Source organism: Dendrobates tinctorius, unplaced genomic scaffold, assembly GCF_039654945.1.
Source record: "Dendrobates tinctorius isolate UK_male_01 unplaced genomic scaffold, ASM3965494v1 ptg000273l, whole genome shotgun sequence".
NCBI lineage: Eukaryota > Metazoa > Chordata > Amphibia > Anura > Dendrobatidae > Dendrobates > Dendrobates tinctorius.
In genome coordinates this window covers 100323-127949 of record NW_027361940.1, presented here as the reverse complement: position 1 = coordinate 127949, position 27627 = coordinate 100323, and the positions used below count along the sequence as shown (strand labels likewise).

Below are 27627 nucleotides of genomic sequence, written 5' to 3'. Positions count from 1 at the left end.
TGGTGGGGGGAAGGAGGATCAGGGTGAGGAATAGGCGGTCCAGACTCATGGCTGCTCAGACTTGACCGTGTGGAAGACAGGGTGGTGGTGGTGGTGATGGTGGCAAAGTGACTGGAAGCATTATCCAATGAACAACCTTTTGACACTGCTCTGGGTTCAGTAGTGGTGTGCTGTTGCGGTCCCCTAGCATTAAATGCTGCTCCAGAAGACTTTATTAGCTCTACTGGAATATTGTCACATAAAGGCCCTTTGATGTTTGACAGAAGCTTTATTGCAGCAAACACTTTGTCTTTCAGGATGTTCAGCTCTTTATAATTTATCATTTCAGTTTCTTCCTGCATCACTGATTCGTTTTTGTGAAGGCGCTCCATGTATTCGTTTCTTGATCTCTTCTGGCTCAGTTAGTTTGTTCCTGTTAGGCGTCTATAACATGCCCACTCTTGGGTTAAACGTTCTGTGTATCTCGTTGACTTTCATTCACTTTTGTTAGGCTATCTCACAGAATAGCAAACCTCCCTTGTCTATTTCAGCAGGAGACATGAATTCATCACAAATGTTTGGCTCGATTCCTCCCCAGTTCCTTCTGGTTGGCCTTTCATGGGTTGAGGACAAGAAGCTTCCCGTATCTCTACTCTTCCTGTTAATGTACCTGGTGGGGATCTTTAGTAATTGCACCATTGTTATCCTTATTAAAACCGACCAGAAGCTTCAAGAACCAATGCATATACTGATATCTCTGCTGTCTCTGATAGACCTCAGTGTCTCCTCCTCCGTCATCCCAAAAGTCTTGGCCATTCTGTGGTTTGATTCCACTGAAATTTCCAGCACAGGATGCCTGATTCAGTTCTACATTCTGTACAGCATGTTGGGTCTCCAGTCTTCTCTCTTTGCTCTGATGTCCTATGACCGGTATGTGGCCATTTGTCACCCACTCAGACATTCCACCATAATGAGGCCATCATTTATTACAATATGTGTGATATTCATTGTCTTGCGGAGCTCAGTTTTCATGATTCCTTTGCCAGCAGTGACAGCCGGTCTGACCTTCTGCAGAATGAACATCATAAGCAACTCGCATTGTGAATTTGTTGAAGTTGTAAAGCTGACCTGTGGAGACCTCCTGCCCGTCATCATCTATGTGATCATTCTTATCTGTATCTTCCCTGGAGTAGATAACAGCCTCATGATCTTCTCTTATGTGCAGATCTTGAGGGTAGTTTACATGTTGAAGTCTCCTCAAGCTCGAACCAAGTCCCTGAACACGTGCAGCTCCCATGCCATATTGCTGTCATTGTTTTACATCTCGTCATCATTCCCTCTTTATCTTTTTCTTTTCTATCCTAATTCTCCCCTTTATTGGAAAACATTGACTGAGGCCCTCAGCTTTCTCCTTCTGCCCATGATAAACCCATTGGTTTATGGAGCAAAGACCAAGGAAATTCAGGATGGACTGAGAAGACTTTATTGGAGAAAAATATTGCCTTGAAATGGAAAAAAGGAGACACAATAAAATAAAGAGTTAGAAAATGTGTAGAACCTATTTGTAATTCACAAGTACAGACATGTTGTGGTTGAGTTGTCTTACGATGGACTACAGTGTATGAAGGAGATCTAGTGACATGACGGTGGACCTTATTAAACATCTCCATTTAGGACCATGGGGGGTAGTCAGTGATACAAGCTCCATAGTTTTTACAGTTGTCATTTCCCATTAGTTTACCTACCATGATATTGAGGACTTACGTTGGAATCTTAGGTTTGTGTTGGGGATTCCCTCGCTATTGGACATATTTTGGGAGTTGAGGTAGAGCTCATTACCAAGTCTACATGGACTCTTAGTGAGTCTGCGGACACTGATAACACTGTATTATATGCAGGCTTGTGCCGGTGCAGAGGATTTCTGAGCAGATTCCTCATTATAAACCTACAACAGTTTATGTAGAATGTGCTTCATAACGGCTACAAACATTGTCTTAGAAAACTCTTTTATCCTCTCTGGACTTCTCCCTCTACTTCAGACCCCTCTGTCTCCTCATTGCTAAGGATGAGCAGACCCGTGGATGTTCAGGTTTGTTGGATTTGGCTGAACAGGAGTAAAAAGTTTGGTTAGGTATCCAAACGTGACTCCAAAATTGACCCTGAAGACCAAAGAAACCAATGGGGACCCAAGCTTCGGCGCTGTAAAATAGGCAAAGTAAAGGCTGCAAAAGAAAGCAAAATGGGGTAAGAGCAGGACAAGAGAACAGCAAACAAATATGGATAGGGAAATTACTTAAATTAACATAGAATCCTCTAAAATAGGACCCCCGCGGTGAAAGCAAGTCTGGGCTTGACAGAGGCACGACGTAGGCCCTCGCCCCTCTCCTGAATGAGCCTATGCATTGGCTTTATTTTGGTGGGTCATGAGGCAGAGCAGATGAGGTGTCCTCCGGAGGTCGTTCGCCTCACCCTCCCCTTGCTGCGACTTCTGGATCTGCCCGCACGGGGAGCCACGCTTCCTTCCGACCGCCCCCCCGTGCCATGATTACCCCGGGTAACAGAGTCAGGGATCTATTCCAGAGAGGCAGCCTGACACATGGTTACCACATCCAAGGAAGCAGTCAAGCAATATCCACTTCTCACTGAGCCAGCAGCCGATATTACAAGGCAGAATGGCCGTCCAGGATCATGAAGAGGCTCAGTAATTGGAGTGTGTTATTAAATCCCTTAAAGGGAATCTCACCACTTTCTTGGCATATCATGTAACAATATCATTCAATTTAGTGTCAGCTCTGAATTATACAAGTACGTGTATACTTCCGGGCCATAGAAAGCCATGGCGTATGTCGGCGCATGCGCAATAATGATTTTATGCTTTGCCCACAGTTGGTCAGAGCATACTGTGCACGCGCAAGAGGCCATTTGAATGCGCACGCGCGGTAACTGTATGCCATCTGTGATATTCACAGAAATGAATACGTACAGCAAGACGAGGAGGGGGGTGGAGACGGACAATAAGCCCCGCCCATCGGACCGAGCATATTTACATACACCGCGAGAGGAATAAAAATGGTATTTATGTATCATTGATGGGGAGTCAAGGGGTATAAAAAGTACTTGTATAATGCAGAGCTGACACTAAATTGAATGATATTTTTACATGATATGCCAAGAAAGTGGTGACAGATTCCCTTTAATGAGCATCTATTGGAGGGGAAATCCGGTGCAATCAGCCGCAGTAACTGCAGCTTCAGGAGTGTCCACTAAAGTCTCCCACCACTACTGCGTGCACACAGATGGCTCAGTGGTCAGCACTGTACCATATATAGGGCAGCATGATGGCTCAGTGGTTAGCACTGTACTACATACGTGTCCGCTCTTCGCCAGTCCTTACACTGGCTGCCCATTCATTATAGGATCCAATTCAAAGTACTTTTTCTCACCCACAAAGCTCTCCACAGTGTGGCCCCCTTACATACCCTCCCTCATTCTATCACCCTACCTGTCCTCTCCACAGTGCAGCACCCCCCTACATCTCCTCCCTCATTTCTGTCCAGCCGACCGCTGCGCTCTGCAAACAACTTTCGACTAACCTCAGTTTTGAGTGGATACGGAAAGAAGCGCGAATGGGGTCTTATCCCACAGATTTGACAAGATAATCTCCAAGAAACTGCTCACTTGGTGATGCAAGATAAAGGCTCAAAATGTCGGCTGCTGCAGATTCATGGGACCGACCATATGAAACAATGTGCACGAGGAGTGTGGATTACTTCCGCACTGACGCAACGATACAGTTCCAGAATTATTAAAGTAGTAATGGTGGTTTATTCAACGCGTTTCAAGGTCTAAATGACGCCTTCTGCAGGAAATGCCACACAAAACATAAAAGCGGTACACTTACATTCCTTAAGTACATGCAGGATTCAAAAAATGGCGCCAAACATTCATGTGACACGTGATGTCAGAGGTCAAAGCTAGCAGACAATGAATGTATCTTTGTCAACACAAAATAAATAAAGTTTCAATTTCTCACTAATAATTTCATGTCATTTGCAGGAAATCAAACAGGAAAATAATAAATAATAGCTAAAAAAACATTTTTTATCGATGCGTTAAAAAAAGGTTCTCAAACAAAAGAGGATGAGAATCTGAGGAGAAGCCGCAAAGATCAGCACTCAAGCCCCATATGTGGCCGCGTTGTAATCGCGCCACCGGAGTTTTCCTATTTAGTACTAATCTTTTCTAGTCTCTAATTTATAATCTATTTGATTAACATCATGAATTCTGGGCCACTACTCGATATCCAGATATTTCTTTCCTCTTTACATAGGAGGTTCCTATATATATCTACGTCCTATCAACCATTTTTGCAATGAACAAATTAATAAGCGCCGCTCTCGCTTGCTGGGCTTCTTGATTGTCTCCGTTGTGAGAACATATGGATTATTATCGATTTACTAATTCTCTTTGTATTATCCATGTGCGTCACCGCTTATATAGAAAAAAAGTTTTTAGTGGGTGTGTTCTTAGTTTAGGAATCGGTCTCTTTGTCCCGAGTGGGTGTTGCTTTGCTGCGGACATGTCCCTTTTGGGGTCCTGCACCCGGCTGGCTTGCAGTTCTGCAGCTGCTGACAGTAGCTGACGGTCTTCTGGCTTATCCCTCCTTGCCGTCGTTAGGAATGACTTTATACCACGGATAGTCTCAATTCCCAGCATGATATTTTATTTGCTAAATAATAAATAAAAATCGGACTTCTGTAAATGACAATTTCTTATATATCTATGTTTTAACAGTTTTTGAAGAAACATCCAAACCTCCTTTTATTTGGGAAATAATTTTTTACAGACTTCTATTTCTCAATTATTTTTAAGAATAACTGGAAGCAATTTTTGGAAATAATTTATATTTTATATCCATACTTTTCTAAGATGGTTTATTGTTCTTTTTCTGGTGGTGTTTCATCCACTGCATATCCTTCTGCAAGTTTCATTGATTCCTCCGGTGGTTCGATTACAACGCGGCCACATATGGGGCTTGAGTGCTGATCTTTGCAGCTTCTCCTCAGATTCTCACCCTCTTTTCTTTGAGAACCTTTTTTTAACGCAGCAATAAAAAAAAAATTTTGTTATCATTTATTATTTTCCTGTTTGATTTCCTGTAAAACACATGAATTTATTAGTGAGAAATTGAAACTTTATTCTGTGATGACAAATATACATTCATTGTCTGCTAGCTTTGAACTCTGACGCCACGTGGCATATGAATGGATGGCGCCTTCTTCTGAATTCGGCATGTACTTAAGGAATGTACTGTAAGCGTACCGTTTTTTATGTTTTGTGTGGCACTTACTGAAGAAGGGGTCATTTAGACCTTGAAACGCGTTGAATAAACCACCATTACTACTTAAATAATTCTGAGAACTGTATCATTGTGGTAGCACGGAAATAATCCACACTCCTCGTGCACATTGTTTCGACTAACCTCCGCACTAATCCGTACCTTCCACTTCTGACTCCAAGACTTCTCCCGCGCTGCGCCAATCCTCTGGAATGCTCTACCCCAAGAAATTAGGACTATCCACAATTTGCATAGTTTCAGGCGCTCCCTCAAAACACATTTGTTCTGAGCGGCCTATCACGTTCACTTAATCACAGTCATTCTCTGTGTAAGTGTGCGTGTGTAGCCCACTCACTATCTCCTTCCATCCCTCACTCCCTCAAGATGGCTGGACCATCATTGTATATACACCATTGTAAATACACCAACAAACCAGACTAATTCACATGGTACTTTACCAATCGAATAACATTAATCATGTGCATTTGGATTACTACCGCCTATCATCAAATACCACATAGATAAATCTCAACAAAAGATGATTACAAGGCAACAAGTTTTTTAAATGTCAAAAAGGTATAATTTTATTAGAAAAACACATTAAAAACATAATGCCAAGATATGGGGAGAGAAGGGGGAGGGCAATATGCTCACCGCCATGATCACTCAATAACATGCATAGGCAGCCGGCAGAAAGTACTAAAAATGCAGGAGGATTAGTTTACAAATCAACATATCTACCACAGAAGTGTACTTGTTGCGGCCATAAAAGTAGACTGTTGCCAACAATCTTAAGTGTGACACTAAACTAGCACATAAAATTGTGCTGGTAGTTAATCTAAATATGCAGAGAAAAACACCTCCACGCAATAATGCCTGTGCATCCTTAGGTAAAGTATAACCAAATAACATAGCAGAGTGCAGAATGTCTCCAGTAATATTACCTCTAAGGGGTCCACAATGCTGTACCACAGCCACCTGGGGCTGCACGCCCGCCCCGACGCACGTTTCGGTCTCCTTCCTCAGGGGGCCTGTGACTAATGGTGTGCCCGGATCTTTTATATCCCATAGCAGCGACTGAATCAGCTGTGCAACCAGAAATGACGCTCCCAACCCGGATGTGACGGGCCACACTGTCAAGACGACCGAGACGCCAGCCAGCGTCGGCGTCAGACGGGAGGCGGAGCCAGGGCGGGCCCAACCACCGTCATATGATGCCGAGAGCAGGCTGACGTAGCGGCGAAAAGATAGCGCGCTCGTGCAGGGCAGGGGCGCGGATGGACAGACACAAGCGCTTATGCATAGAACCTACTACTGGGATAGTGGGTGGGAACCTGAGTTAACCCTAACATAACTGGCCATTATCAGGCCACAGAATGTTCTTAATCATACATAAAAACATGATCATAATAACAGATAGCTACACCCTAACATGTCAGGCCATATCTAAGCCCCAAACGACACATATGCACGTATGAACATATAATCATCATATAGGTGATGGTGTCATCAATCCTCCCAGTCGATGGCCATGGCATCAGAAGATGGAATAGGATACTAGTGGTGAACAACTGGCTACGACGGTGGTGCAGGCAGCAAGGATTTGGATTCTTGGACCGTGAATTACCTCTACGATGGACTTCTCGCAAGAGATGGGATACACCTCACAAAACCTGGGAAACACACATTCGCCAGAAGACTTGCCACACTCATCAGGAGGACTTTAAACTAGAAGAAGAGGGGATGGGAGGAAAAACAGCAGACAAGAACATGCAGCAGAAGGACAAACTAATCAAGGATACTAGATGTGGTACAGAGGACCCAAGACAGGGTACTCAGAAGGAAGCTAAGAAAACGGAAGCAAAACTTCTTTCCTGCATGCTGACCAACGCAAGGAGCCTGACCAATAAGACTGAAGATCTGGAGTTGGTAATGTATGAGGAGAAATACGACCTAGTAGGAATAACTGAGACATGGTTAGACGACAGCTATGACTGGGCGGCCAACCTCCAAGGATATGATTAGTTTAGGAGGGATCGTAAAAAAGGAAAGGGGGTGGAGTCTGTCTATATATAAAGAAGATATACAAGAGGGAAATGAAGAGGTGGAGTCTCTATGGGTGGAGATACAAGGAGGGAAAAGTAATAAAATCCTCATAGGGGTTATAAGCCTCCAAATATAACAGAAACCACTGAGAATGTATTATTGAGACAAAGAGACAAAGCAGCAAATCCCAAGGAGGTGATTATTATGGGGGACTTCAACTACCCCGACATAGACCGGGAGACCGAAACCTGCGGATCTCAGAAAGGAAACCAATTTCTGTCAGTGACCAAGGATAATTATCTGTCCCCACTTGTGCAGGGCCCAACTAGAGGGACGGCCCTCCTGGACTTAATGTTAAGCCACAGGCCAGATAAAATAACAGAAGTCCGAGGCGATGGCACCGAGGGAACAGTGACCACAATGTAATACAATTCCACTTGTCCTTCAGTAAGGTGCCCTGGAAGGGGGTCACGAAAACGCTGGATTTCAGGAAAGCAAAGCTTGATCAGCTTAGAGAGGACCTTCCCCGAACTGATTGGGGCAATGTCCTCAAAAATAGGAGCACAGAAAATAAATGGGAAATATTTAAATCCGTTTTACACCCCCACTGCGAGCTAGCCATACCGTACAGAAATAAAAGGGCTAGGAACAGGAGAACACCAATGTGGCCAAATAAGGGTGTAAAAAGGGCAATAAAGAACAAGAACAAGGCATTTAGGAACCTAAAACAAGAAGGCAATGAAGAAGCATTAAAAAGTTATAGAGAAAAAAATAAAATGTGTAAAAAACAAAGACATTTACAAAAAGTGGAAACTGAGAGACTCATTGCTAAGGAAAGTAAAACAAACCCCAAACTATTCTATAATTATATAAACAGTAAAAGGATTAAAATGGATGGTGTCGGCCCTTTAAAGAACAATGAGGGTGAAATCATAGAGAGCGATGTGGGAAAAGCAAATGTTGTAAATACTTTTTTCTCAACAGTGTTCACACAGGAAAAGGATTTGCCAGAGGAAATGCAGAGTGATAATGTAAACTCCCCATTAAGTATTACCTGCCTAACCCAGGAAGAAGTGCAGAACCGCCTTAGTAAGATGAAAAGGGACAAATCACCAGGCCCTGATGGCATTCACCCTCGGGTATTAAGGGAGTTAAGTAATGTGATAGACAGGCCTCTATTCCTTATATTTAAAGACTCTATAGAAACAGGGTCTGTTCCTTTTGATTGGCGGCAAGAAAATGTGGCACCAATATTCAAAAAGGGGCGTAAAAGGGAACCTGGAAACTATAGGCCGGTAAGCTTAACATCTGTGGTGGGTAAAATTTTTGAAGGGTTTCTAAGGGATACCATTATGGAATATCTCAATGTTAATAAATGTTTAACTCCATATCCACATGGATTTATGAAGGATCGCTCCTGTCAGACTAACCTGATCAGCTTCTATGAGGATGTAAGCTCTCAAATGGACCCAGGAGAATCATTGGATGTCATTTATCTCCACTTCTCTAAAGCATGTGACACTGTCCCACATAAAAGATTGGTAAGTAAGAGGAGAAAGCTTGGGCTAGGGGAAAATGTGTGTAGATGGGTAGGTAGCTGGCTTAGTGATAGAAAACAAAGAGTGGTTATTAATGGTGCATACTCAGATTGGGCCAGGGTTACTAGTGGGGGACCACAGGGTTCTGTATTGGGCCCCCTACTATTTCATATATTTATTAATGATCTAGTGGATGGCTTACACAGGAAAATATCAGTATTTGCAGATGATACAAAACTATGTAAGGTCGTTAGCACAAAGGAGGACAGTTTACAACTACAGAGAGATTTGAGTAAATTGGAGAATTGGGCTGAAAAATGGCAAATGAGGTTTAACACAGATAAGTGTAAGGTTATGCACATGGGAAGGAGAAACAGATGCTACAATTACTTACTAAATGGGAAACTGCTGGGGAAATCAGACATGGAAAAAGACTTAGGCCTCTTAGTAGAGTTGAGCGAAACGGGTCGAAAAATTTCAAAAGTCGCCGACTTTTGGCAAAGTCGGGTTTCATGAAACGAAACCCGACCCTAGGATGAGGTCGGCCACGAGGTCGGCGACTTACGCACCAAAGTCACGTTTCAAAAGTTTGTTTTGCGCTCTTTTTCAGCCAATCAGGATCCACGGACACTGTGGGCAACGTGATGACATAGGCATGGGTCACCACCATCTTTCACAAGGGCATGCAAGTGATTGGCTTGCTTTGGGGGGCGTCACAGGGTGTATAAAAGGGCGTGCACGCCGACCGCCATCTTACTCATGCTGATCTCAGAATAGGGAGAGCTGCTGCTGATTCTGTAGGGAGAGCGTTAGGCAGGGAAGAAGACACCAAAAACTGCTTCTGCTGCTAGCGATTTTGCCTGTACAACACACCAGTCACTGTGTGTGCAGTGCAAGGGGAGGCTATATAGTGGTGTATCAGTGGTGTTGGTTGTTGGGCTGCCTTTTAAGGCTTCCTGACATTCCTGCATTGCTGTTTACCCACTGCTCCGCAAACTGCTTTTTTAAAAGCAATCCCAATTTTTTTTTTTGTCCTGCTGAGGTACTGAGCGTGCATTTTTTCACACCATACAGCGGTGTACGCTCCTCACACAGTACCGTGTAACGGCTGTTATCACAGCCACAGTGAAGCTATCAGTGTGTCACTCTGTGAGAATAAAACAAGGACATGTTCCGTTCTTACAGACCTGCACTCTAGGGAGATTCCTATTCTGCCCAATTCTACATACACCTTGTAGTTTGTGATACACTAGCCAATTTCTGCCTGTGACATAGCGCTGTGATATTCAGTGGGCCTCACACAATCCATAAGTGTCCAGTGTCCACAAGTGTGTGCAGAAATTCAAAATCTCCCTTATCCTCTAGTCACTTTGGTCACAGCTGTGCCATCGAGCCTTTGACAGAGCGCTCAGATATTCAGTGGGCCTCACACAATCCAAAAGTGTCCAGTGTCCACAAGTGTGTGCAGAAATTCAAAATCTCCCTTATCCTCTAGTCACATTGGTCACAGCTGTGCCATCGAGCCTGTCACATAGCGCTCAGATATCAGTGGGCCTCACACAATCCATAAGTGTCCAGTGTCCACAATTGTGTGCAGAAATTCAAAATCTCCCTTATCCTCTAGTCACTTTGGTCACAGCTGTGCCATCGAGCCTGTGACAGAGCGCTCAGATATTCAGTGGGCCTCACACAATCCATAAGTGTCCAGTGTCCACAAGTGTGTGCAGAAATTCAAAATCTCCCTTATCCTCTAGTCACTTTGGTCACAGCTGTGCCATCGAGCCTGTGACAGAGCGCTCAGATATTCAGTGGGCCTCACACAATCCATAAGTGTCCAGTGTCCACAAGTGTGTGCAGAAATTCAAAATCTCCCTTATCCTCTAGTCACTTTGGTCACAGCTGTGCCATCGAGCCTGTGACAGAGCGCTCAGATATTCAGTGGGCCTCACACAATCCAAAAGTGTCCAGTGTCCATAAGTGTCTGCTGAAATTCAAAATCTCACTTATCCTCTAGTCACTTTGGTCACAGCTGTGCCATCGAGCCTGTGACATAGCGCTCAGATATTCATTGGGCCTCACACAATCCAAAAGTGTCCAGTGTCCACAAGTGTCTGCTGAAATTCAAAATCTCACTTATCCTCTAGTCACTTTGGTCACAGCTGTGCCATCGAGCCTGTCACATAGCGCTCAGATATTCATTGGGCCTCACACAATCCAAAAGTGTCCAGTGTCCACAAGTGTCTGCTGAAATTCAAAATCTCCCTTATCCTCTAGTCACTTTTGTCACAGCTGTGCCATCGAGCCTGTGACATAGCGCTCAGATATCAGTGGGCCTCACACAATCCAAAAGTGTCCAGTGTCCACAAGTGTCTGCTGAAATTCAAAATCTCCCTTATCCTCTAGTCACTTTTGTCACAGCTGTGCCATCGAGCCTATGACATAGCGCACAGATATCAATGGGCCTCACACAATCCAAAAGTGTCCAGTGTCCACAAGTGTCTGCAGAAATTCAAAATCTCCCTTATCCTCTCGTCACTTTTGTCACAGCTGTGCCATCGAGCCTGTCACATAGCGCTCAGATATTCAGTGGGCCTCACACAATCCAAAAGTGTCCAGTGTCCACAAGTGTCTGCAGAAATTCAAAATCTCCCTTATCCTCTCGTCACTTTTGTTACAGCTGTGCCATCGAGCCTGTCACATAGCGCTCAGATATTCATTGGGCCTCACACAATCCAAAAGTGTCCAGTGTCCACAAGTGTCTGCTGAAATTCAAAATCTCCCTTATCCTCTAGTCACTTTTGTCACAGCTGTGTCATCGAGCCTGTGACATAGCGCTCAGATATCAGTGGGCCTCACACAATCCAAAAGTGTCCAGTGTCCACAAGTGTCTGCAGAAATTCATCTCCCTTATCCTCTCGTCACTTTTGTCACAGCTGTGCCATCGAGCCTGTCACATAGCGCTCAGATATTCATTGGGCCTCACACAATCCAAAAGTGTCCAGTGTCCACAAGTGTCTGCTGAAATTCAAAATCTCCCTTATCCTCTAGTCACTTTTGTCACAGCTGTGCCATCGAGCCTGTGACATAGCGCTCAGATATCAGTGGGCCTCACACAATCCAAAAGTGTCCAGTGTCCACAAGTGTCTGCTGAAATTCAAAATCTCCCTTATCCTCTAGTCACTTTGGTCACAGCTGTGCCATCGAGCCTGTCACATAGCGCTCAGATATCAGTGGGCCTCACACAATCCAAAAGTGTCCAGTGTCCACAAGTGTCTGCAGAAATTCAAAATCTCCCTTATCCTCTCGTCACTTTGGTCACAGCTGTGCCATCGAGCCTGTCACATAGCGCTCAGATATTCATTGGGCCTCACACAATCCAAAAGTGTCCAGTGTCCACAAGTGTCTGCTGAAATTCAAAATCTCACTTATCCTCTAGTCACTTTGGTCACAGCTGTGCCATCGAGCCTGTGACATAGCGCTCAGATATCAGTGGGCCTCACACAATCCAAAAGTGTCCAGTGTCCACAAGTGTGTGCAGAAATTCAAAATCTCCCTTATCCTCTCGTCACTTTGGTCACAGCTGTGCCATCGAGCCTGTGACAGAGCGCTCAGATATTCAGTGGGCCTCACACAATCCATAAGTGTCCAGTGTCCACAAGTGTCTGCAGAAATTCAAAATCTCCCCTGTCCTATAGACACCTTGTACCTTGTTTTACATTACTATATAGTTTGTTGGATTTTGTCTACATTTCTACCAAAAATGAGGAAGGCTGGTGGAAGAGGCCATGGAATTGGGCGGGGGTTGGCAGCTGGTAATGATGGTGTTGGTGGTGGATCTGATGGTAGTGGCAAGAGCAAAATAGGACCGAATGCAGGAGGTGTTGAGCCTGCGTCATCGTCTGGCTACATAAGGCCTCGAACGCTTAGTTTTCTAGGAGTTGGCAAACCGCTTTTAAAGCCAGAGCATAAGGAAAAAGTTTTGTCTTACATTGCTGACTCAGCCTCCAGCTCTATCGCCTCCTCTTCTTCAGTTGTAAAAAGTAAAAGCACTGAGTCGTCATTGGAGGCCCATGTTCATGAACCACACCTTTCCTTGTGTCCTTCACCCCAACCAAGATTGAAGGATGACGCAGGCCATACTACTGATTACTCCATGGAGCTGTTTTCACATACCATGCCTGGATTATCAAGTCAAATGGTGAATTACCCAGGCCAAGATGAATCTGACATGGAGTGCACTGATGCACAGCCGCTGATGGATGATTCTGCTGGTACATTCACTCAGAGCACTACATTGTCCTCGCAGTGTACAGAGCCAGATTCTGACCCTGATGAGACTCAGGTGCCCCTTCCCGCACACTATACCACCATACACGGTGACACAGAGGAAGGTGCACATGACATAGAAGAGGAGGTGATGGATGACCCAGTTGTTGACCCAGATTGGCATCCATTGGGGGAAGAGGGTGCTGCTTCCAATAGCTCAGATGAGGAGCATCCACAGCAGACATCGACATCGCAACAGCTGTTATCTGGCAGGCCCGGAGCACTCCAAAGACAGGTTCCAAACATCAAAAGAGTTGCTGGACAGCTTGTCCAGAGGGTCAAAAGATCACAGTGTGCTAGGCCGCAAAATATCTGCCAAAGTAGGAAGAGTGCAGTGTGGCACTTTTTTGAACAAAATCCTCATGATCAGGCCAAGGTTATCTGTAAGAAGTGCGCAAAGACCTTTAGCCGAGGGAAAAATCTGAAAAATTTGAATACCAGTTGCATGCTTAGACATTTAACCAGCATGCACTTGCAAGCGTGGACACAACACCAAACCTCAAGTGCCACATGTGCAACTGATCACAACGAAGGTAGTCAGCAACGCTACATTGTTTCCCCCACTGTAAGCCCACCGGTTAGCACAGCAGCAAATGTTGAGGTGTCGTTGCAAGGCCACAGCAGTCAGGGAATCCCACTGTTATATCAACGAAAGACTGATTCTAGGCCATCAGAAAGAACACCAACTCCATCACCATCATCAACCCTCTCTCAGTCCGCCCTGTCCACCGCTACTTCCACCATATGCAGCTCTCAAGTCCAGCTCACCCTCCCAGACACTATGAGTAGGTCAAGAAAGTACTCAGTCTCTCATCCGCGTACACTGGGTTTGAACGCCCAGATTGCCAAACTAATCTCGTTTGAGATGATGCCCTTTCGGTTGGTGGAAAGCGTAGCTTTCCGCGAACTCATGGCCTATGCAGTACCACGCTATGACCTACCAAGTCGCCACTTCTTCTCTCGCAAAGCCATCCCAGCCCTCCACCATCATGTGAAAGACCGCATTGTCCATGCACTCAAGCAGTCAGTGAGCGGAAAGGTGCACCTCACAACTGATGCATGGTCCAGTCGGCATGGCCAGGGCCATTACGTGTCCATCACTGCGCACTGGGTTAATGTGGTGGATGCAGGGTCCACAGGGGACAGCGGTGGTGGGACAGTGCTGCCTAGCCCACGGTATAGGAAACAGTTGGCTGTAGGCGTTCGACCCTCCTCCTCCTCCTCCAGAAGCGAAAGCTCGTCCACAGAGCGCAGTCGTACGAGCACTCCATCTGCAGCTGCCACTGTTGCACACGAGGTGTCCCCCTATCGAGCAGCTAGTGGAAAGCGTCAGCAGGCAGTGTTGCAGATGATGTGTTTGGGCGACAGACACACCGCCGAGGTGCTGGCCGAGTACTTTCAGCGACAAACTGAGTCATGGCTGGGCAGTGTACATCTTGAGGCAGGCAAGGTAGTTAGTGATAATGGGCGTAATTTTGTGGCAGCCATAGCCCTTTCAAAACTCAGCCACATACCTTGCTTGGCTCACACCTTGAACCTGGTGGTGCAGTGCTTCCTCAAAAATTATCCGGAGTTAACAGCCCTGCTCCAGAAGGTGCGAAGACTGTGCGCGCACATCCGCCGGTCGCCTGTACACTCCGTTCGTATGCAGAAGCTGCAGCAATTGCTCCACCTTCCCAACCACCGCCTCATTATCGACATTGCAACAAGGTGGAACTCCACCCTGCACATGGTGGAGCGGCTGTGCGAGCAGAGGCAGGCCATAATGCATTTGTGGGAGGATACACGGCCAGGCACTTTGAGAGCAGACATGGAGTTGACCGGTGTGCAGTGGTCGAAGCTGAAAGACCTCTGTAAAGTCCTTCAGTGTTTTGAGGAATGCACACGGCTGGTAAGCGCAGACGACGCCATCCTAAGCATGAGCATCCCACTTATGCGTCTGCTCATGCAAACTTTGACGCACCTTAAGGAGCAGGCTTCTGCAGCCAATGTTGATGAGGAGGAAGAGGAGGAGGGAATCCTTGATGACATTCAGCCATTGTCTGCTCAGGGACCTCTCCTGGACGAGGTGGAGGAAGAAGAGGAGGAGGAGGAGGATGATGGGGATGATTACTTAGGGGAGGAGGATGCATCTCGTGGGGCAAGAGAAAATGTTGGCGTGGCAAGGTCTGGTACAGGGTTTGTGCGTGACTGGAGGGATGTGGATTTGGCAGAAAGTGCTCCTCCAACCAGCACTCGCAGTGCATCATTGACACCGGGAACATTGGCCCACATGTCAGATTATGCCTTGCAGATCCTAAAAAGGGACCCCCGCATTGCCAAAATGATGAACGATGACGACTACTGGTTGGCCAGCATCCTGGATCCACGCTATAAAGGCAAATTACAAAACATCATGCCACAGGAGAACCTTGACCTAATATTGGCTAATAAACAAGCAACTCTGGTAAATCGGTTGCTTGAGGCATTCCCAGCACACAGCAGCGGTGATGGTTCTCACACGAGTCGTACGGGCCGGGGGCAGCTTGGCAGAGGTGTTCGTGGTGCACACAGCAGAAGTGGCGTTGGAGACAGGGGTTTCATGACAATGTTGTGGACTGATTTTTCAAGTACCGCTCACACAACTGGTAATACTGCATCGATGGAAAGTGACAGGAGACAGCAGTTGTCAACTATGGTTACAAACTACTTTTCCTCCCATATCGATGTTCTCCCACACAGGTCATTCCCCTTTGACTATTGGGCCGCTAAACTGGACACCTGGCCTGAATTGGCACAATATGCCTTACAGGAGCTCGCTTGCCCAGCTGCAAGTGTGCTATCGGAAAGAGTCTTCTGTGCAGCTGGATCAATCCTGACAGAAAAAAGGACCCGTCTGTCAACCCAAAATGTGGATGATCTAACCTTCATTAAAATGAACCACGCATGGGTTTCCAAGGATTTTGTCCCACCTTCCCCTGATGACACATAGGGTGACAGAAAAATGGCTTGCTTTGGTCCACCTCTTCCTGGGACTTGACCTATTTCACCTTTTGCATCAGCTGAATGTCCAACATCAACATATGCCACTTTCTAAAACTCCCTAACTGTGCTGCCTCCACCCCCCATGGCCGGGGTCACCACCTAGCGCACGACACCATGCGAGTGCCGTTGTCCTGGACAGGTGGGTAGGCCGACTCTTGGGCGCGGGCACTGGCACAGGGTCCTTCATAGTGCAATCAAGTGTCTCTGACAGTGGTGGTGCACACCCGCCGTCAGACACACCGCCGTACTATGAGGGGCCCAGTGCCAGTACCGACGCCCACGAGTGGGCCCCCCTTGCTTGGGCAGGGCCCCAGCATTTGCAATCTTTACCTCTCCCTGCTCCTCCGCTGTGTAGTCTGGGCCGTCAAATCCATACTGTGCCTGACACCGTCTGAGCCTGCCTCCTGATGTATAGACATATCTTTTGAATGTGTACGCTATCCATACATGTTATCCAGGGATACGGTACCCTTTCTAACCTTTGTGCAATCACGTGCAATCCATACTGGGCCTAACACCGTCTGAGCCTGCCTCCTGAAGTATAGACATATATTTTGAATGTGTACGCTATCCATACATGTTATCTGGGGATACGGTACACTTTCTCACCTTTGTGCAATCACGTGCAATCCATACTGGGCCTAACACCATCTGAGCCTGCCTCCTGATGTATAGACATATATTTTGAATGTGTACGCTATCCATACATGTTATCCGGGGATACGGTACTCTTTCTAACCTTTGTGCAATCACGTGCAATCCATACTGGGCCTGACACCGTCTGAGCCTGCCTCCTGATGTATAGACATATATTTTGAATGTGTACGCTATCCATACATGTTATCTGGGGATACGGTACCCTTTCTAACCTTTGTGCAATCACGTGCAATCCATACTGGGCCTAACACCGTCTGAGCCTGCCTCCTGATGTATAGACATATATTTTGAATGTGTACGCTATCCATACATGTTATCTGGGGATACGGTACCCTTTCTAACCTTTGTGCAATCACGTGCAATCCATACTGGGCCTGACACCGTCTGAGCCTGCCTCCTGATGTATAGACATATATTTTTAATGTGTACGCTATCCATACATGTAATCCGGGGATACGGTACCCTTTCTCACCTTTGTGCAATCACGTGCAATCCATACTGGGCCTGACACCGTCTGAGCCTGCCTCCTGATGTATAGACATATATTTTGAATGTGTACGCTATCCATACAAGTTATCTGGGGATACGGTACCCTTTCTCACCTTTGTGCAATCACGTGCAATCCATACTGGGCCTAACACCGTCTGAGCCTGCCTCCTGATGTATAGACATATACAGTGGGGCAAAAAAGTATTTAGTCAGTCAGCAATAGTGCAAGTTCCACCACTTAAAAAGATGAGAGGCGTCTGTAATTTACATCATAGGTAGACCTCAACTATGGGAGACAAACTGAGAAAAAAAAATCCAGAAAATCACATTGTCTGTTTTTTTTTCATTTTATTTGCATATTATGGTGGAAAATAAGTATTTGGTCAGAAACAAAATTTCATCTCAATACTTTGTGATATATCCTTTGTTGGCAATGACAGAGGTCAAACGTTTTCTGTAAGTCTTCACAAGGTTGCCACACACTGTTGTTGGTATGTTGGCCCATTCCTCCATGCAGATCTTCTCTAGAGCAGTGATGTTTTTGGCTTTTCGCTTGGCAACACGGACTTTCAACTCCCTCCAAAGGTTTTCTATAGGGTTGAGATCTGGAGACTGGCTAGGCCACTCCAGGACCTTGAAATGCTTCTTACGAAGCCACTCCTTTGTTGCCCTGGCGGTGTGCTTTGGATCATTGTCATGTTGAAAGACCCAGCCACGTTTCATCATCAATGCCCTTGCTGATGGAAGGAGGTTTGCACTCAAAATCTCACGATACATGCCCCATTCATTCTTTCATGTACCCGGATCAGTCGTCCTGGCCCCTTTGCAGAGAAACAGCCCCAAAGCATGATGTTTCCACCACCATGCTTTACAGTAGGTATGGTGTTTGATGGATGCAACTCAGTATTCTTTTTCCTCCAAACACGACAAGTTGTGTTTCTACCAAACAGTTCCAGTTTGGTTTCATCAGACCATAGGACATTCTCCCAAAACTCCTCTGGATCATCCAAATGCTCTCTAGCAAACTTCAGACGGGCCCGGACATGTACAGGCTTAAGCAGTGGGACACGTCTGGCACTGCAGGATCTGAGTCCATGGTGGCGTAGTGTGTTACTTATGGTATGCCTTGTTACATTGGTCCCAGCTCTCTGCAGTTCATTCACTAGGTCCCCCTGCGTGGTTCTGGGATTTTTGCTCACCGTTCTTGTGATCATTCTGACCCCACGGGGTGGGATTTTGCGTGGAGCACCAGATCGAGGGAGATTATCAGTGGTCTTGTATGTCTTCCATTTTCTAATTATTGCTCCCACAGTTGATTTCTTCACTCCAAGCTGGTTGGCTATTGCAGATTCAGTCTTCCCAGCCTGGTGCAGGGCTACAATTTTGTTTCTGGTGTCCTTTGACAGCTCTTTGGTCTTCACCATAGTGGAGTTTGGAGTCAGACTGTTTGAGGGTGTGCACAGGTGTCTTTTTATACTGATAACAAGTTTAAACAGGTGCCATTACTACAGGTAATGAGTGGAGGAAAGAGGAGACTCTTAAAGAAGAAGTTACAGGTCTGTGAGAGCCAGAAATCTTGATTGCTTGTTTCTGACCAAATACTTATTTTCCACCATAATATGCAAATAAAATGAAAAAAAACAGACAATGTGATTTTCTGGATTTTTTTTTCTCAGTTTGTCTCCCACAGTTGAGGTCTACCTATAATGTAAATTACAGACGCCTCTCATCTTTTTAAGTGGTGGAACTTGCACTATTGCTGACTGACTAAGTACTTTTTTGCCCCACTGTATTTTGAATGTGTACGCTATCCATACATGTTATCTGGGGATACGGTACCCTTTCTAACCTTTGTGCAATCACGTGCAATCCATACTGGGCCTGACACCGTCTGAGCCTGCCTCCTGATGTATAGACATATATTTTGAATGTGTACGCTATCCATACATGTTATCCGGGGATACGGTACCCTTTCTCACCTTTGTGCAATCACGTGCAATCCATACTGGGCCTGACACCGGCTGAGCCTGCCTCCTGATGTATAGACATATATTTTGAATGTGTACGCTATCCATACAAGTTATCTGGGGATACGGTACCCTTTCTCACCTTTGTGCAATCACGTGCAATCCATACTGGGCCTAACACCGTCTGAGCCTGCCTCCTGATGTATAGACATATATTTTGAATGTGTACGCTATCCATACATGTTATCTGGGGATACGGTACCCTTTCTAACCTTTGTGCAATCACGTGCAATCCATACTGGGCCTGACACCGTCTGAGACTGCCTCCTGATGTATAGACATATATTTTGAATGTGTACGCTATCCATACATGTTATCCGGGGATACAGTACCCTTTCTCACCTTTGTGCAATCACGTGCAATCCATACTGGGCCTGACACCATCTGAGCCTGCCTTCTGATGTATAGACATATATTTTGAATGTGTACGCTATCCATACATGTTATCTGGGGATACGGTACCCTTTCTCACCTTTGTGCAATCACGTGCAATCCATACTGGGCCTAACACCGTCTGAGCCTGCCTCCTGATGTATAGACATATATTTTGAATGTGTACGCTATCCATACATGTTATCCGGGGATACGGTACCCTTTCTAACCTTTGTGCAATCACGTGCAATCCATACTGGGCCTAACACCGTCTGAGCCTGCCTCCTGATGTATAGACATATATTTTGAATGTTTACGCTATCCATACATGTTATCTGGGGATACAGTACCCTTTCTCACCTTTGTGCAATCACGTGCAATCCATACTGGGCCTAACACCGTCTGAGCCTGCCTCCTGATGTATGGACATATCTTTTGAATGTGTACGCTATCCATACATGTTATCCGGGGATACGGTACCCTTTCTCACCTTTGTGCAATCACGTGCAATCCATACTGGGCCTGACACCGTCTGAGCCTGCCTCCTGATGTATAGACATATCTTTTGAATGTGTACGCTATCCATACATGTTATCCGGGGAAACGGTATCCTTTCTAACCTTTGTGCAATCACGTGCAATCCATACTGGGCCTAACACTGTCTGAGCCTGCCTCCTGATGTATAGACATATATTTTGAATGTGTACGCTATCCATACATGTTATCTGGGGATACGGTACCCTTTCTAACCTTTGTGCAATCACGTGCAATCCATACTGGGCCTGACACCGTCTGAGCCTGCCTCCTGATGTATAGACATATATTTTGAATGTGTACGCTATCCATACATGTTATCCGGGGATACGGTAGCCTTTCTCACCTTTGTGCAATCACGTGCAATCCATACTGGGCCTGACACCGTCTGAGCCTGCCTCCTGATGTATAGACATATATTTTGAATGTGTACGCTATCCATACATGTTATCTGGGGATACGGTACCCTTTCTCACCTTTGTGCAATCACGTGCAATCCATACTGGGCCTAACACCGTCTGAGCCTGCCTCCTGATGTATAGACATATATTTTGAATGTGTACGCTATCCATACATGTTATCCGGGGATACGGTACCCTTTCTAACCTTTGTGCAATCACGTGCAATCCATACTGGGCCTAACACCGTCTGAGCCTGCCTCCTGATGTATAGACATATATTTTGAATGTGTACGCTATCCATACATGTTATCTGGGGATACGGTACCCTTTCTCACCTTTGTGCAATCACGTGCAAACCATACTGGGCCTAACACCGTCTGAGCCTGCCTCCTGATGTATAGACATATCTTTTGAATGTGTACGCTATCCATACATGTTATCCGGGGATACGGTACCCTTTCTCACCTTTGTGCAATCACGTGCAATCCATACTGGGCCTGACACATCTGAGCCTGCCTCCTGATGTATAGACATATCTTTTGAATGTGTACGCTATCCATACATGTTATCCGGGGAAACGGTACCCTTTCTAACCTTTGTGCAATCACGTGCAATCCATACTGGGCCTAACACCGTCTGAGCCTGCCTCCTGATGTATAGACATATCTTTTGAATGTGTACGCTATCCATACATGTTATCCGGGGAAACGGTACCCTTTCTAACCTTTGTGCAATCACGTGCAATCCATACTGGGCCTAACACCGTCTGAGCCTGCCTCCTGATGTATAGACATATATTTTGAATGTGTACGCTATCCATACATGTTATCCGGGGATACGGTACCCTTTCTAACCTTTGTGCAATCACGTGCAATCCATACTGGGCCTAACACCGTCTGAGCCTGCCTCATGCTGTATAGACATATATTTTGAATGTGTACGCTATCCATACATGTTATCTGGGGATACGGTACCCTTTCTCACCTTTGTGCAATCACGTGTAATCCATACTGGGCGTGAGAATGGCTGGCGAGCTGTTAAGCAAGCTACAGCACCTGTGGTTTGCACACGTAAGTTTTTCATTTTTTCAGGAATGACGGTTAGGCCTAATTCTGGAACTGCGGTTGACCTGCACTTACTGGGAAATCATTGTTCGCGGGTAATAATTGTAATCAGTGATCCCCATCACTAACGTTGTTCAGCGGGTTATCTGCACCTGTAAGCGACAAACGCTGGCCTTTTCAGTGTAGCACACATGCAGCCACGGACATGTAAGGGCATGACACACCAGTTATTGGCCAATCTCATGTGCCAGAGCCTCACGTGTCCCTCTAGTAAGCCGGACTCGGACCGCGGGGCATGACGGAGTCTCGTTCGTTAACGGAATTAAGCTTGCAATGTGTGCATCTGTTCTGTAGCTGGCATGGTTGAGGTTTCCCAGGTGGAGTCGAATTTAACCGTAGGCTCCACTCCTGGTGGTGCCCTTCTGGACATTCCTTTAAGGTTCAGCTTTGCAACCATACTGCCCACGTAAAACAAACACTTTGCCTTCATGAACGCTGTTTGGAGGGTCATGACTCGTGGGAATAACGCCGCCCAATCAGTTAACCTGCTAGAGAGATCGTTCGTTGCTCCCAAGCATGACATCACACTCCCTAGGAAGAAGGTAATGCCACTGTGGCGACCATACTCCTGGGGGCGACACAAGTGCACTAATGCCCAGCCACTGCTCGATGAATCTGCTGGTACATTGACCCAGACCACTACATTCCCCTCGCACGCTACACGACCTGAATCTGACCCTGATGAAACTCAGGTTACCCTTCCCATATACAGTTCCATCTTACACGGTGACAAAGAGGAAGCTGCAGATGAAAGTGCAGGTTCGGCCCACCCGCCATCAGACACACCACCGTACTATCAGGGGCCCTGTGCCAGTGCCGTCGCCAACGAGTGGGCCCCCCCTGCTTGCTCAGGATCACAGCACTTGCAAAGTTGAAATACTGTGCAGTGAGATGGAAGATGGGAACGACGAGGAGTCAAGACTAGTACAGGGATTCCCTAGCGAGGAGACTTATTTGATTGTTTTCAATGTTGGGACAGCAATTTTTGGGGAGCACTATACTCTGGAGAATGATAGATGGGGCCCACCATACACTGGAACATTCCAAAGGTGGACATCAGACACTGGAGCAGCATTTACAGGGCCCATTATACACTAGAGCAGTAGAAATGGGGCCCATTATGTTTGGAGCATTATTTGGGCCCATAAGACAGTGGAGCTTCATCCATGGGGACCAACATATACTGTAGCATTATGTGGAGCTCATCATATACTGTTTCAAACATTATATGGGACCAATGATTCTGTATGGAGAAATAGATGGGCCTCGTCATGAGATGTAAAAAGTGAAGTATTTTTCATTGTACTATACCGCTATTTCTCTGCCGTATCGGAGCATGATGAGTTGTGGTATGTGTTAAAGGGGCGCTCTTTCGCCCAGGGCACATGAAAACCTGCAGCCATCCCTCCCCCCCACAACTTTAGCCAAATAACCCCCATTTTTCAGTTCGTAACTTGTATTATGAAGTTAATTAAGGTTGACAAGCTTAAGTAAGAAGAATTGATGCTTTTGGCATTCAAATGGGCACTGTAGGTGTGTTTCCTGTCCTCCTCTCACTGCCGACTTTTATTCCCCATTGACTTACATTGGGTTTCGTGTTTCGGGACGACCCCGACTTTTCCCTATAATCGGACGATCTTGCTCGACCCGACTTTCGGAAAAGTCGGGTTTCATGAAACGAAACTCCACCCTAAAAAACCAAAAGTCACTCAACTCTACCTCTTAGTCAATAAGAAGCTAAATTGGAGTGCCCAGTGTCAGGCAGCTGCCGCCAAAGCAAATAGGGTCATGGGATCCATTAGAAGAGGTCTGGGGACACGAGATGAAAACATAATTCTCCCTCTGTACAAATCACTCGTCAGACCACACTTGGAGGATTGTGTGCAATTTTGGACGCTGGTGCTCAAGAAAGACATTACTGAACTTGAAAGGGTTCAAAAGCGGGTACTAAAATGATAAATGGAGTTGGTTCATTACAATACCCAGAAAGGTTATCAAAATTAGGTCTATTTACTCTAGAAAAGAGAAGACTTAGGGGAGACTTAATATATATGTACAAGTATATCAGAGGGCAATACAGAGATCTCTCCAATGAACTGTTTGCACCAAGGACTGTGACAAGAACAATGGTTCACCTGTCTTTTTATCAGGTATGGAGTTGTCTCCCACCGGTCTATCAGCTTTCCTGACCGTCTTTTGGCTCTCACCATCACTCTATCCCCCGGAGAAAACAGCTCTGTTTGAACGGGTCGCGTGTCCCTATGGGCCACCTGACGAAGTCGATCACCCACCACCTGATGCACCACCCTCAATTGCCGCCGGTGTTTTTGTACCCATTCAGATGCAGTCTGAGGGGGATTGGAGGAGGGATTCGGCATGCTCAAATCCTCAATGTCCCTGCCGTGCCTCCCGAACATCAACATGTGTGGTGAATAGCCAGTAGTGCTGTGCATTCTATTATTGTAGGACCACAGCAATTTGGGGAGATGCTCAGGTCAGCGCACTTGCTGTTTACCTTCTAATGTCCTCAACATCTGCAACAAGGTTCGATTATCACGCTTACATGCCCCATAAGGCGCTGTTATCGACTGTTCGATACCATGCAGTTGGTACAGCTCCTTCATCAGCGAACTCTGGAAGCATGTCCCCTGATCCGAGTGTATTCTCTGCGGAACCCCGAACACTTGGAGGAAATGTTGACACACAGCCTCAGCCACTAACTCTGCTGTCTGGTCTCTGATTGGCACCACCACAGCCAGAGGCGTATCTAGGCTTTCTGGCACCTGGGGCAAGAATTTGGTTCGGCGCCCCCCCCCAAGTACATATGCGACTTGCACACTTAGTCATGTACCCATGAGATGCTCTCCCTAATACTCTCAATGTTCAGTAAAAAACTGAGAGAAGCAGGAAGAGAAGCTCGTTGTCACAGGACCATAACTATGAAAATCGCATATGAGTGAAGTGTCCGTGTGATGACTACTGGAACCTGTAGAGCTGAATCCTGACACTGCAGCTTCTGAATTCTCACATCTAATGCACTGCACACTTTTAGGATTCTCCCTTGCCGATGTACAGTCATGTCAGCACAAGTATGTGATTTATATACTTCTGGCCACATTCCGACTAGACGTGCCCGGCCTCGCTCTGTTCATTTTCATTGAGTGAGGCCACACATGTCTAGTCAGCATGTGACCGCATGTATGTAAATTACCGGCACGAGAGAATCCTGACAGTGTTCAGTGAGCACTGTGAGAATTCAGAAGTCTGCAGTCACATAGAATGTCTGCAGACTCAGCACAAACCTGGACAACCCCTTTAATGTTCCTAACAAATAAAAACATGAGAAAAAGTCAGTATCACAAATAACATTTACATCCAGGTACCTTATAGATGACGTCGTCTCTGCAGTCGTTCTCCTTCTTTTCTTCTTCTTGTTCAGACCCCATGATGCGTTTTCTCATCCACATCCTGCAGACTTCCATCTTCTCCGGTCTTCTGCAGCAAATCTCCACACGATGCCCTTAAAGATAGAAGTGTCATTATAATGCTCCGAAATAAAAATATCTGCAATATACTGTCTCCTCACACTATTCCCCTCCCTCCTCATACTGTCTCCTCTCACATCCCACCTGTTCACCATACTGTCTCCTCACATATTTACCCCCTCACTGTCTATACTGTCTGCTCACACATACCCCCGACTCCCCATACTGTGTCTGCACACATCCCATCACCCTCACTCCCCATACTGTGTCCACATACATTTTTCCCATCGCTACTCATACTGTGTCCACATACATTTACCCGTTCACACCCCTTACTGTCTGCACCCATCCGGCAATCTGTTTCCTCATACATACTCTTCATTTTGTGTCCTCAAATCTCCCCACACACATTAAATCCCCCCACTCCAAATCCCCCCATCTGCCACACTCATTAAGCACCCCCATCCCCACTCCAAATCCCCCCACACATTAATTCCCTCATCCCCACTCCAAATCCCTCACACACAATAAATAACCCCCATCCCCACTCCAAATCCCCCCACACATTAAGCATCCCCCATCCCCACTCAATAACCCTCGTCCCTACTCCCAAATCCCCCCACACATTATGTACACCCCACACATTAACCCCTATCTCCACTCATTAACCCCCCACACATTAACCCCCATCTCCACTCATTAACCTCCATCCCCACATTAACCTCCATCCCCACATTAACCTCCATCCCCACATTAACCTCCATCCCCACATTAACCCCCATATCCACTCATTAACCCTCCACTCATTAACCCCCCCACTCATTAACCCCCCCACTCATTAACCCCCATCCCTACATTAAGCCCCCCATCTCCACTCATTAACCCCCCCACTCATGAACACCCCCCATCTCCCATCTTCGGTGGTTCTTCAGCTCCACAGAGGAGCACACTTACCACCATCGTTCGCGCTGGGCACCGAGGATTGAAGTCTGCAGCGTGATCACATGACCTGATCACGCTGCTGACGTCGCTCTGACCCGGCGCTCTGGTCAGAGCTTCAATTGTACTGGCATCTGTATAGACGCCAGTACAATTGCTGCCTGGGAGCCGGCACGGCCTCCTTCTCTGCGTCGGCTGTCAGCTTGACAGCTGACACAGAGAACAGCCGACACACAGGACGGGGGGCGGCAGAACGCAGCCACCGGGGGGAGACACTACGGACCGCTGCATTAGGCGGTCCGACTGCGCCCCCCTGCTGGCTGCGCCCGGGGCAACTGCCCCGGCTGCCCCCCTCTGGATACACCCCTGACTACAGCATACTTGGTAAAGTGATCTGTCATTACCAGGCAATAGGAGTACCCAGCCGTAGAGTACCCTATCAAAACATAGTCAATCAGGAGTAGCTCTAACGGAGTGGAAGTCTTAATAGACTGTGGAGGCCCGCTGCCAGGACTTTTACTGAGCCCACAGACCCAACACTGCCGACACGCGTCTTCCACCATCCCTCACAACTCAGGGCAATAGAGGACTCGCTGTAGCCACTGAAGTGTCTTTTCACTTTCAAAGTGGGCTCCCTTCACATGCGCCTCGTGAGTGACCACCAGACCCATCCATCCAGGGATTACCATTCAGTACCATGCTGTAGCTCGGATGGCAGGTACACCTTATGATACAAAAGGCCCTGTTACAAAAAATTTGTCTCACAGTCACAGTAGTTTCATTCCTTTAGTGGACAGTTGAGCCTTGTCCTCTGCACGGGGCCAGACCCCGTTTTGTACCCAGTGACGCACAAATGCAATGTTTGGGCAGTTGTTCTGGATTTTTGCCCAATCTGAGATCGTTTTACCCAAGACATAAGGCATCCTTGATGCCACCCCCCTTGGGTGTACCACACTTCAGAAAATAGGTACCAAGGCCGGAGTTTCAGTGTCCTCAAGTTGATCATCAACATTTTCCCCAGATGGCCCAAGGGGTACACTTGACAATGCATCTGAATTTCCGTTTTCCCACCCAGAGCTAATCTTAATGCGATAATTACATTTAGCAAGGTGGGTGACCCACCGCTGCTCCAGTTTTGCATTCTCTAAGGCTAGGTTCACATTACATCTATTTGGGCAGCATATCGTCTGTATGCGCAAATGCATGCAAAAACGCATGTTTAAGCAGCGTTTTTTATCCGCATCATCTTACGCATGATGGCAAAAAAGTTGCGTGTGCATGCGTTTGCGTTGTTTGTGCGCATGCGTTCGATATTTCCAATGTTTTCCAGTAGCTTTTCCTTGACACC

General features: G+C 46.4%; 1 long non-coding RNA gene across 1 annotated transcript; it reads right to left on the bottom strand.

The window, feature by feature from the left end:
- Window positions 1-959: 959 nt before the first annotated feature.
- Window positions 960-26470, bottom strand: LOC141072460 (uncharacterized). The gene is made up of 3 exons (XR_012226688.1): window positions 26295-26470; window positions 25239-25375; window positions 960-1481 (listed from the first exon to the last, which is right to left on the bottom strand). It is a non-coding gene; the product is annotated as an uncharacterized lncRNA (long non-coding RNA).
- Window positions 26471-27627: the final 1157 nt, after the last annotated feature.